Source organism: Manis pentadactyla, chromosome 10 (assembly GCF_030020395.1).
Source record: "Manis pentadactyla isolate mManPen7 chromosome 10, mManPen7.hap1, whole genome shotgun sequence".
Classification (NCBI taxonomy): Eukaryota; Metazoa; Chordata; class Mammalia; order Pholidota; family Manidae; genus Manis; species Manis pentadactyla.
This window is the reverse complement of record NC_080028.1, coordinates 90,612,564-90,624,694: the sequence shown is the minus strand read 5'-3', so window position 1 is coordinate 90,624,694 and position 12,131 is coordinate 90,612,564. Positions and strand designations below refer to the sequence as shown.

The 12,131-nt window shown below is 38.4% G+C and overlaps 1 protein-coding gene across 3 annotated transcripts in view; it reads left to right on the top strand.

Annotated features, from left to right (window-relative positions):
* AUTS2 (activator of transcription and developmental regulator AUTS2) overlaps positions 1 to 12,131 on the top strand; it is a 1,225,237-nt gene that overhangs the window by 311,235 nt on the left and 901,871 nt on the right. The gene's annotated exons all lie outside the window — the stretch shown is intronic.

Sequence of the window (12,131 nt, the reverse complement as noted above, 5' to 3'; positions counted from 1 at the left end):
ACTGGTTCCAAAACCTCACAGATAATTAGAATCATACTATGAACTTTATTAGATAAAAATTCCTTGCCCCCTCCTAGGATAAAATAAACAGAATATCTAGGGGGCAAGACACAGAATTTTGTAGTCTTAAAAATTTCCTATTTGGCAATGGTCAAGCTGGTTTAGAAATCATTATTATAAAATCCAAGAATATATTTTTGGTGATGATTTTTAGTTAAAAGATTGGAAGGACCAAAAGCTTCAATGAAATCTAGTGGGCAGTTGGTATCAGAGCTCAGCCTGATAGGTAATGAAGGAAATACTCCTAAGAAAACATCTGGAGTGATGGATTTCAGCAGGGTCTCAGAAGGATCTCAGGGAAGTGTCCCCAAATCTGACACACAGGGTGTTTTTTTAAAGCTATTTATGTGTCCTGAAATGAAATGCCAGTTTATAGAAATTATTAATGTTTATCTAATGCATACTACATTACATTCATTCAGTGAGGGAGTTTGTGAAGTATAATCTGTAGTTCTCAAGACAGTCATGGGTAGTGGTTAATATGTTTGCCTTACAGGTAGAGAAACTAGGGCTCAAAGAGAATGTAACTTGTTCCAAGCCACTTAGCAGTGAAGGACAGAGCCAGGGTTTAGACCCAGATTTCTCTGGCTATTTTCCCTGCATATTCTGTCTCTCTCATTTGAGGTAAGGATTGGACATGAGGGGAAACAGAACTCCAGGTCACAGAATGTAGGGGTCTAGGAACTGTGTGAGTAGGTTGGTCAGTGAGAGTGATTTTGGTCATAGAAATGGCCTATGAAGGCATAAGAAGAAACAGAATAAACTATCAAGTTCAGAAAGTAGAGTAAGAGCTAGAAAGTTTGAAAGCAACCACATTTGGATGAAGATTTATATTTTTATTTTAATTTCTTTTTGGACTGAGAGTGGGGTGAGGGAGGAAGGGCTAGGTTCTATAAAGACAATGTTCCTGTGGTATTGGTGCCTCCTAACTCATATCTCTCTGTATGAGCTATGTGAGAAAAGTTATTATTCTCAGTGGAGAGAGGTTGCTGTGTAACTGCCACCTCTCCTTCAGGCCCTCTGTCCCAACAGGTTTGGGGAAGCCTTCTTACCCTTTGAGGAAGTTTAATTCTGAGTCTATACAAGTTGTGGTACCTCATCCTTGAGTCTCTTACTCCCAGACATTATCTAGCTTCTATTCTCTGTCCTGAAAATTCTCTACTTTCTCCTTTGGTGAAAGATTTTATGGTCATAAAGGAAGACTAGGACTTGTATGTCTCGAATTTGAGTAGCTTTTGGTCTTAGTGGTCATCCATCTGGTACTAATGGTATTTGAAGTTAAAGCTATCCTTGTTTTAGGTAAAATACATGAAAAGCAATTATTTTGACTCCTTATGAATCATGGAGAAGGAAAGAATGAATTCTGCCTTTGGCCTATGTGAAGCTTTTAAAAGCAAGTGGTGTTTTCTTATCTTCAGTGTTGATGTCAAGAGACACTTTCCAAATCGAGTGTTATTTTCCTAGGAGGGAGGGAATTGAAAGTTGATAATTGAGATAAAGCTCTAATACTTTCATTTGCAGTATTCCTAGGATCACATGTACTGTTCTGACACCTTGGATGAATCTCCATCTGCTGCTGCCTGTCTGTAAAGTGAGAAGTTTGGAGTAGATTGCTTGGGCTCCTCCTGCTGAGTTTCCATGGTTCTTTAATTAAATTTATGAATAACACAGAGATGTATAGTGTTGTTGAGGTCTATAAGGGAAGACCGTAGTGGATCTGAAGGTAGTTTAGTTTTGGAATCTGTAACTGATCAGCTCCCTGAAGACATTTAAAGGAGAGGAGTGAATGAGATGTATCCCTAGTGGGAGAGGCATGGCTAGTTGTGTGTAAGCCCAAGCAAGTGCTGTCTGTTACGTGACCGTTGACAAAAATGACACACAAGGGTTTAATGGCCACAGTAGATATTCAAAAACTTGTTCTACAAATATTGGAAATTGCTTTCCTGTCATACTAGATGCCCATATGCATCACAGTTACTTTTTTCCCTTGCCTGTGCCTCTTACCAGATAAAGTAACTGAATCTGACCCTCTTAGCTGGGAGGGGACCTTGAGATGAAAGTGGTCCTTAATGAGAATTTCTAAATTGATTGATTGCTGCTTAGCACCTCTTATTGAGGGAGTTATAAGTAGAAGAACGACAGATGAAAGAGGGCAGTGGGAGGTGAGAACATAGTCTTCATTTTTGACTTGGAGAGAGTGGATTAGGTTTGCATCTTATTAGAAAATGGTTACTTCCTGAGCATGCAACTTAATGCACAGCTTTCCTGTAATTATGGAAAGATGTTACTCCTTAGTGGAGAGGAAATAATAGGATTTTTTCTCTGAGAATCCGTTGAAGGCAGCTAATCTTTTTACTGTGAGAGTGCAATTATATACTTTTACAAGAGAGACGTGTAGTTCTAAAACCAAACTGCCTTTTCTTTATCTTGCTTTATTATAAAACCCCAGTCCTCATAGTATTTTTCTATATTGGTGAAAACAAGCTTTTTAACTGGTGCTCAACCACCCCAATGGAACTCATTGATTGGATTATGTTTTTAAGTATAAATACATACTGACTTAGAAGGTGCTAAGCTGGCAACTGTCCTGTTGTAAAACAGTTGCATTTTTCTATATGGCAAATTTGAATACTCTCCTTAATTTCCAAAGGGGTTTTTAAAAAATGAAGAAAGGAACAAGTTAACTGTGATACAGAAGAGTGCAAGACCACTTCCTCTAGGCTTCCATTTAGCCTATGCAAAGCTATTTGCCTCATGATATGATCATTCAGGCATTAAAAGAATTTTAGTTCTTACTGATAAGGATATGGTAGGAGTTTTTTTTTTTTTTTTTCCTACTTAGATGGGAGTGGGAAGAACAAAAAAGAGGTTGCACAGGTCTTCTCTGCAAGGAGCTTTATTCACTAACTGGGAGACTAAGTCACAGTGAAACTACTGAAGACCACAATGGAGTGACATGCTGCCAGACCTTCCAGCCCAATGATGACTTCCTCAGAAGCATTTTTGGAGACTTAACCCTTACTAGGGCACTGAGTTTAGTTTTGTTCCAGTTTGTTGAACTTCTAGACCATAGGAAATACTTAAAAAATGGAACACTTGGTACTATAAAACACTGAGAGAGCAAAATCATTTTTTAAAAAATTAGAAGCAATGAGGAAAAGTTGATGAGAGTTCAGATAACTCTCAGATTTGGCTCTGATTGGATGTTTCATGAATCTCCATTTAGTCCATTGGTCTGACCTTTCTGTCCTCTAGTATGAACTGAACTAGAGGAAATAGGCTTAAGTGGACTAGGAGGGATTTTTGATTCACTATATGAACTCTTCTAACAGACACCAAGATAGGTTGTCAAAATAAATTCCAGAGTCTCCCTCCCAGCTGAATTTTAGGTACCAAATAGCCATTCAACTAAGGGCAGAATTTCTCAGAGGAGGGGGCAATCTTTGTAGAGATTATGGCTAGCCATATTAGATCACCATTTGAGAGGAAAATAAAGGAAATTGAGAATGTTTCAGGAGCCTTGCAGGTAGACTCTAACCTTACTGGTGAGAACAGCTTCTGTGGGAATGCCTTATGTGGTATAAAAATCTTTATACAAGTTGATTTGGGTAGATATTGCTTGTAAGAAATATAAATTTGCTCTTCTCCTTGAAAATCTAGTATGGTGGAATCACACTTGATGAAGAATTTGTAGCTGATATTGTAGATACCAAAATTATATACAAAATTTTAGATACCAAAACTATAGACTGATTTCTATGAAGATGAGGGATTGATCCCAGTGCCAAGTCTTTCAGATTAGAGCTGTTGTTAGAGTTTGTGTGGCAGATGCATCTGCCTTGTGAACTGACATTGTGTGTTGGCCTTATTTGGAGTAAGTAGTTTTGTTGGTACAGGAGGGCCCTAGCGAAAAAGCCACCAGCCAGCCACGCTTCTACCTATTTGATGGAGCAGTTCATCTCCATAGTCCATGTTCTTTCCCACTGGGAGCATTTACTACCAGAGCCTGATCTTTATTTTGTGGGACTGACTCAGATTGAGGACTTCTCTGTGCCATTTGTTGCTCATAGAAATTAGCTTGCGAGGGGGATTTATAATAGAAAACTTTGATTAAATAGATCCAGTTCAAGTCACATTTTTTGAAGATGTGCTAATTAGTTTTGGATGGAAATCCATGCTGAAGTCACACAGGTATTTATCCAGCTGACTCTAGAGCCTATAGATTTCTGGAAATCAAAGCATTTGAAACACTAATGTAATTAAGGATTATGCTTAGTAATGAAAAGACATGGGCTTTGATAGGTGCTCTTTCATCAATAAGTTTGCTATATTGGTTAAATGCGGGAAGGTACACTGAGTTTGTGGCAAGAAATGTGAGCTGCAGTTAAATCATTTTTACTTCATACTCAGAGAATTTCAAGTTTATATGTTAATTTGGATTTCATTTATTGTGTAATCATGTTTAGATTATAAACTAAAACACTGAATAGAATTCTTTATTTTTCCTTCTGATAAATTTAAGTTGCACATTACTTTTTTCCTTTGTCCGAACTGCAGAAATACGAATAAAAACATCAGAAGAGACTAGGGGGAAAAAGATTGGCTAATAATTGCTCTTGGAATCTTGCTTGATTTGAAATAAGGATAAGATGCCAATTTTTAACATGTGGTTATTGAGGAACCCCTAATCCAGGCTTGTGTCTGCTTGGAATTAGTTATGAATTATATTGGAGGTATGTGTTTGGAATTAGGAAACCTGGGACTAATAAAATAATAAATTATAGGAAGCTTTTTTTTTTTTTAACTTGGGCATTTGGAAACAAGGGTAGTTTGAAACTTTTTTGACTTCTAGAGTTTTGTTTTGTGTCTCCTGACTCCTCCACTGTTGTTCAGGATGTGTTCCGTCAGCCCTGAGCATTTGTAACGTGAACACAAACGTCCCTGACTTCAGGAGACAGATGTTTGGAGTGATGTGGCCAGTAATACATTTTATCCCAAGTGACATACATACTTTTAAAGTAAAATTTAGTAGAAATTAACTTAAAAAGGTTATAGCACATTGACTACTACCTCATAAAATAAAATCTATAGAGAAAAAATGGCTGAGTTGGAAAAGGAACTGCAGTTAAAAAAGTGGACAGTAACTCAGCTTGAATGATCCTGAGACCTATGGAAATTGTTGCATTAAAAAAAAGTGACATTCACTAAATTCCACAGTAAAAATTTGTTATATGTATATGTGTGTGTGTGTGCAGAAATTTATTAAAGGCTGTGTAAATCCTATATATTGTTAGAGGACTAGGAAGAAGGAGGTGACAGAAATGATTGCCAGCTGTACTTATACTGTACATTTCTGCAATACCTGAGATTGAAGGGTGAGGGAGTATAGTTTTCTCCTTACAGGATTTAACCATTACACTTTGGTAGTTGATAAGGATAGATAACACTTTGGTAGTTGATAAGGATAGATAAAACTTCCTTTCTTTCTTTAAAACTGCATTTTGTGTTGATTTTATGCTTTTCCCTCTTCTGATATACAGTGTTATCTGCATATGGCAGATCTTAGCTGCAGAACATGAAATAAGGCTAAATGTGTTCTGCATTCTAGTCTCTGCTCACAGTAATCCCATATCTGCACAAGTCTGTGCACAATAGGTAATGAGTGGGAGGTGGGAGTGGGTGGATGGTTATGTGGTTTGCAGTGGTGTTGGGGAGCTGAGCAGATGGTTGTGATAGCCACGTGTTGTGAAATTCCCGTGGGAGTTGATGGTGGTGACAGGCGACTCACAATGTGCTATTTACAGTTTGGGTTTGCAGTCTTTCAGTGACATCTGAATGCTCTTTAGCAACTGCTTTCATTACTGCCTTTCGAGGAGCTGCTAATTGAAAATGAAATTGTGGGTGGGCTTTGAGGCAGGCTCAGGCAACTTTATGTGGTGAATGTTCCTTGAGAAGTGTTGGATGTCTGGAAGCTCTATTTGCTTCTTTTTCCAAGGAGGAAAAGCCAAAGGTGCATTTGAAGATTTAGTATGTGCACATAGGCAGAGCTTAATGTCTCATCCTGCCCAGAGAGCCAAATGTGCACTCAGTGGGCTGGAAACCAAGCCATCTGCCGACAGCTCACCTTTGTATGGTTCTTGTTAAATGTGTATAACTGTGTAATGTTCTTCTTTTAAATCTGCTAACATCTTATAGTATTCTCTGTTAGTTTTTTGTGGGATATCATCTTTCTTTTCTCCTCTGATGTTCATAATACTACTATGAAGGCAAGAATGAGGAACTTTGAACTTTGAGGTATTGTATGCAAGGTCTTACAAGTAACTTTTCTTCCTATAAACCTTTTCCTATGATACACTTTTGTGGAAGACAACTGGGGCCTCCAGGCACAGTGAGGGAAGAGGAAGATGGTGGATTTGATTGGACGTTGACAGCAGATGATGTTCTTGATCCTTTTAAGGCTGCCTCCAGCTGCCGGGTTGTCATTGGTACCTCATCTTGAGGTTTGTTAGCTAAAGCATTTCTGAAACAGTAGCTTTCATAAGTGTTTGTATGTCAAATTGTTTTATTGCACATTCTCAAGAGCTTTGCACAGAGAAATCTTATGCTGAACAAGGAATGACCTCCCTCTTAGAAGTGCTGTTAGCTCTCTTTATAATTACATATAAAGATAAATATTATTGCATTCCTTTTAGCTTTTCATGGAATGTTTCAGTGAATACTGAGACAAAACCATACTGAATTATATGCTTTGTTTGAGTAGGACCAGTATTTGCTTTTAGAGAGTTCCTGAGGCTCGAACTGAGGGGACTGTTAAGCCACACTCCTTGTACTTAACCCTCAGTTCCATTAGACCTGCTTTGCCTTGGGAACTCAACTGTTTTAATGTACTTGAGTTACTGCTAAGTCCTGATGATATTTAAGAGAACCTGTTTTGGTATTCTAAATGACTTTTGGAGCATTGCTTTTTGATGTAAGCGCTGACAATTTTAGACCAAGCAGATATAACAAAGTTCCTGCAGGAACTCCAGGTCTTTCCACACCAAGCAATGTGTGTCCTCATACTAGTGCTCATGAACACACAGGAATGGAAACCAAAATGGTTCACAAACCCTTGAAAGTCCTATCAGGTGTTTTTCAAGAGGCCTGATGAGCTTTGCCGTATGGACTGCTAAAACACTACCTGCATTCATTTATCCCAGCTCTGCAGAAGCTGCCACTTCTCTGCTTGTCTGCCTACAGTGACACTGTGTGGCAGGTCAGTCTGTGATCACTGTTGGCCCCAGCATGTGCTCAGCAGGTGCTTATGGCATCTGTCTTGAAATCATGGATAATAAGGCTAGACAGGTCCTAATGCCAGTGGTGGTTCTGAGTGGTTGAAATTGGCTATACGTAGATTGAGAAGCAGTTAGCTGTATTTTTTGGATAGGGAACATACAGAATGGTGTCTCTCAAAGTGGACCGCCCGTGTCAGAATAGCTCCAGGGCTTCTGTTGACAGCAGATGCCCAGGCATCACTGCTGACTGTAGAGCCACAGCCCCTTGGGTGGAGGTCGATGGTGGCACAAGTGCCCTAGGTGACTCCTGTGTCAGTACTGTGAGAGTCACACTCGTAAATAAACTGAATTGTACTCATTTTTTATTTTAGAAAAGGAAAAGGGAATATTACTATATCATTTGCAAAATTTGTAAGAGATCTTAAAATTTTTATACACCATCTTGTGTGAAAATAATTGTATTAACACTAGGACCATATTCTTCTAATATATGTTTTCTAATTGAGTTCTTTACCAGAATATTATTGGAAAAAAGGAATGTTTCTCCTAAATGCTACAGACACCATATTACAAAAACAAAGTTTTCAAATAGCTACTTTTTAGTTTACAGAGTATCATCTTAGTAGAATAATTATGTTGTATTCTTCTCTCCTTAAACCTACCAGCTCCCTTATGTAACACAGCTTTTTATACATTTGATAATGGGAGGTTTTTCATTATTTTTTCTTTTAGGTTCCCTTACTTCTGTCTTCCTTCAGCACCATGATAGTTTTGAGATGTTAAGGTTTATAAGTTTTGTGAATCTCAATATTACAAAAAAATAGTATTTGGTAGCAGTTTTTTGGGGGGCATGGGTGAATGTGAATGAAATCTGAAAATACTGCTTATGTATCAGTGGGGGGCTAAAGGCCATTAACTGTTTTCTTCATTACCAAGAAAGCTTCAATTTAATAAATATTATACTTGTCTGGTTTGTGTTCCACATATTCAAAAGGGAAATATTTTTCTTTCTAAAGCCAAACAGAATGAAAACCCTCAGAAGAATTTTTAAGTAGTAAAACCTACACTTACTTACGATTTAACAATTGCCTGAGGTGTGTCAACAGTAGGTAGCATTCATTTTTAATGCATTGCTATGAGACCAGAAATGCTGTTCCCTTGGAGATGAGTGCAAAATGATCTACTGAACAGTTGCTAATGAAATTATCACACTGTATGAATAAGACTATTAATAACAACTTTTGATTTTATAAAAATATGATCATCAAATTTCTCTAAGAAATAATGAGGATGATGAGAAAAGCCCCTGGCCCTCAGATGAAATACAAAGCTGTGTAATGGATCCACCAGGTATTGCTGGAAGATTGAATGGTATGTTTTGAAACTTAAGCAACCCACCTGCATAATTTATTATCACCTGCCTCTTACCTCTGCATATTAAAACTCTAAATCTGTATTTCTCAGATGAATTTGGCAGCAGGGCGAATAGGGAGAGTCATGAAGCAGGTGTGATTGTGTAGTTGTGTGTGAAAGGGGTATATTGGAATCACCTGGGGAGTATAAGCGCTCTGCTCCCTTCTTCAAGTAGAGGGAGGACACAAATTGGCATACCAGGATATTGAAAGGGAAGGATAGAGAGCTAAAAAGAAGTCTCCCCAGTGATTCTGATCCACTCTTCCCTGCCTCCTCAAACCTGGTAGGCCATCTTTCTCCTCCCCTTTTTGTCTTTGAGGTTGCCTTCAGTCTAGACCTTCAGCTCTTCGGACTTCAACTCACTTGCTTTTCCATCTAGAGTCTGTTGCTTGCTTCCAAACCCAGCCAGGATTATTTGGGAAACCGCTTAGATTTGCTCCCAAAGTTACAAAATGCCTTTGCTACATGGCTTCTTGCTTCTTAGACTATGCTGGTCCCTTTCACTCAACATTTATATAGCTCATGTTACCTGATTGTTAGTATAGTGCAGCATTGTTCCACTCATTGCTATTGTATTCTCTTGTTAAAAATTTCAGTGACCCTCCATAGCTAACTAAATAAAATGTAAACCTGTTGTTGTAGGACATTTAAGGTCCTAAGTTTGCTCTACCCCTCATATTTGCACATCCTGCTCTCTGTAAACACCAGGCTGTAGCTATGTTTGCTGTTATTTGCATGAGCGTGTGCTGTCTCTACTCTGCTCTGCTTGTGCTTATGCTCTTCTGTTTGTTGGGAAAGGGCATCATCAGTAGTCACGCTTGTCTTCCAGTGAAGGCTTCAGATCTGCTTCCTTGAAGCTCTCATGATCTTGTCCTTCAGAATTAATTTCACTTTCTTCAGAACTCCCATGACCCTTTGCTTATAACTACGGTGACTCCAGAATTTATCACTAAGTGTAGAACATTTCAGAGAGCAAAGGTTTTTAATAATTCCTTCGGAGCAATAAAGCATAAATGAGGACTTCCTAGGAAACTGGGAGATATGGTCACTCTTTATAATTCACTATTGATGTTTTTCATTTTGTCAAGCTCCCTGAAGATATTATTCTGTAACACAACAAGGGGCCCAGGCTTGTGTTGCACATAGGAAAGTAAAATACTTACAGCCCTCTGCTATCCCTGCCCTGGAGAACTGAGGCGCCTTTCTCATGTTTCCCATTTCTATTCTTGAGCCTGTCCAATCCATTCACTACTCTGCAGCTGGTGTAATCTTTTAAAAATATGCATTTGATCATATTATTTCCAGATGTAAATCCTCTCAATGGCTTCTCAGTGGATTCAGATTAAAATTCAGACTCCTATGAGTTACAGCGATTGGTTATCCAACTGTTTCTTCAGCGTCGCCTCACGTTACCCTCTCTTGCTCACTGGCTCTTGTCCCTTGCTTCATTCAATTCCTCTAGCCTGTCAAGTTCTTTCCCACGGTGGGTGCCTTACATGTGCTGTCCTTTCACCTGAATACCCTTCCTCTGCTCTTTGTGTGATGGGCTCTGTCCAGTCCTGTTGGCCTGAGCTGAAAGGTCATCTTCTGAGAGACGCTTTTTCTGACCATTGTTCACCCCAGGTTCTGCCTATAGGCCTCTCTCCTTTGCACCCACCTTTTAAATTTCCAAACACTTAGCACAATTTACAATTAATAGATTTTTTTTCTGTCTTCTTCTTTAATGTCTGCCCCTTCCACTAGACTCCAAGTTCTCCTGAAAGTTAGTGCTGTGTCCATTTTCTCCCCTGTAGTGTTTGTAGCACATTGCCTGACGTATAGAAGAAAGTACTTTATCAAGTTGAATGATAAAATGTTGGAATAATAGTTATTTTTCCAACTGATGAAATTGCTAATTGCACACTCTTGTTGCATTCTAATGTTAATTGCTTGCAGTCAAAAATAAAGCCAATACAATATGACCTTTGTTTTACCTCTCAGGGGATATGAATATAAAATGAGATACCTATCAGCACATACACACCAGGGAAAAAATTACTCCAAAAAAAAAATCACTGCCCCTCTGGTAGATGGTGTCTGCTCTTCCCCAGTGAATCTATCAGCAGTTTATCTTCTCAGTGTCCTAGCCTCTATGTGTAATAAAATTGCTAGTGCAGCCAGGAAAAGCTGGCCCATGGAAACTGCTGCCTTCCATGTTTCTGAGGTAATCCTAAAGAGACCAGACAAGCAGCGGAGACTGAGAGGAAGAAGGGTGGGAATGAGGTGGAATTTACTGAGCATTTCTGAGAATATTTCTGTGGGTCTCTACTTTTGAAAGTACAAACTATTTTTTAAAATTATTTTTATTTTGGTATCATGAATCTACAATTACATGAAGAACATTATGTTTACTAGGCTCCCCCCTTCACCAAGTCCCCCCCACATACCCCTTCACAGTCACTGTCTATCAGCATAGTAAGATACTGTAAAATATGAAAGTACAAACTACTTTTAACATCAGAACAAGAATAGCATGTCTTTGCTCTGTAAAATTATTGTCCCACATGCCCTCTAAAATATTTTGACTTTAGAAAAGTTTAATTTTATTTGCTTCTTAAGTGGCCTAATTAAATTCATTCTTCCCATATTTGCTTGTTCAGCAAACATTTACTGAGCATTCTTTGTGTGTAAACATTGTACAGGAGGCTCTGACAGAAAGGATGTGTAACAAGATAACTCTGCCCTTGATGCATTTACAGCTTGGTAGGGCCGTCCTGACCTCGTGGAGAACTCTTCACAGAAGTGAGGCTGGGGCTGGTGGATTAAGTGCAATTCAAAGGGAGACACTGTTGAGCATCACTTAGGGAATGAATACCTCCAGATATAAAGAACTGAAGTTCTTTAGAATTGTTTCTTTTTTACCATGCCATTTTTCTTGACCTCTTTTCTGACTTTTTTTAGATACTTTTGAGAATAGTGCTCTAGCCTACCTAAGGCATCAGTAACTATTAGTAATGTTGTTGTGTTTTTCTATTGGTTGGGTTCTTTTGGCATTCTCACATTTTTATCGGAGGTCAATTTACTGAGAATTACTGGGCTCAGTAACTTTATTAAAATTTTAATGGCTCTCCAGTGTTTCTAGAAACTGCCATTTTTTTTAAACATGGACCACAAAAATAGGTATATTTTCTAGAAATGGTTTTGCTATGATTACAAACCTAGTTGTAACCTCTTGCACTTGGAATTCTTGATATTGGAAATCATATTTCTGTCCAGAGGTAGAGTTTTTATGCTAATCTGCACAAAGCCTAAACCAAAAATGTCTGTCACTTTCTGCCATTTCTTTTTACTTGGAAGTAGATGATTATTTTCAAAGCAAGTAGAACTTATTCTAAAATATTTGAA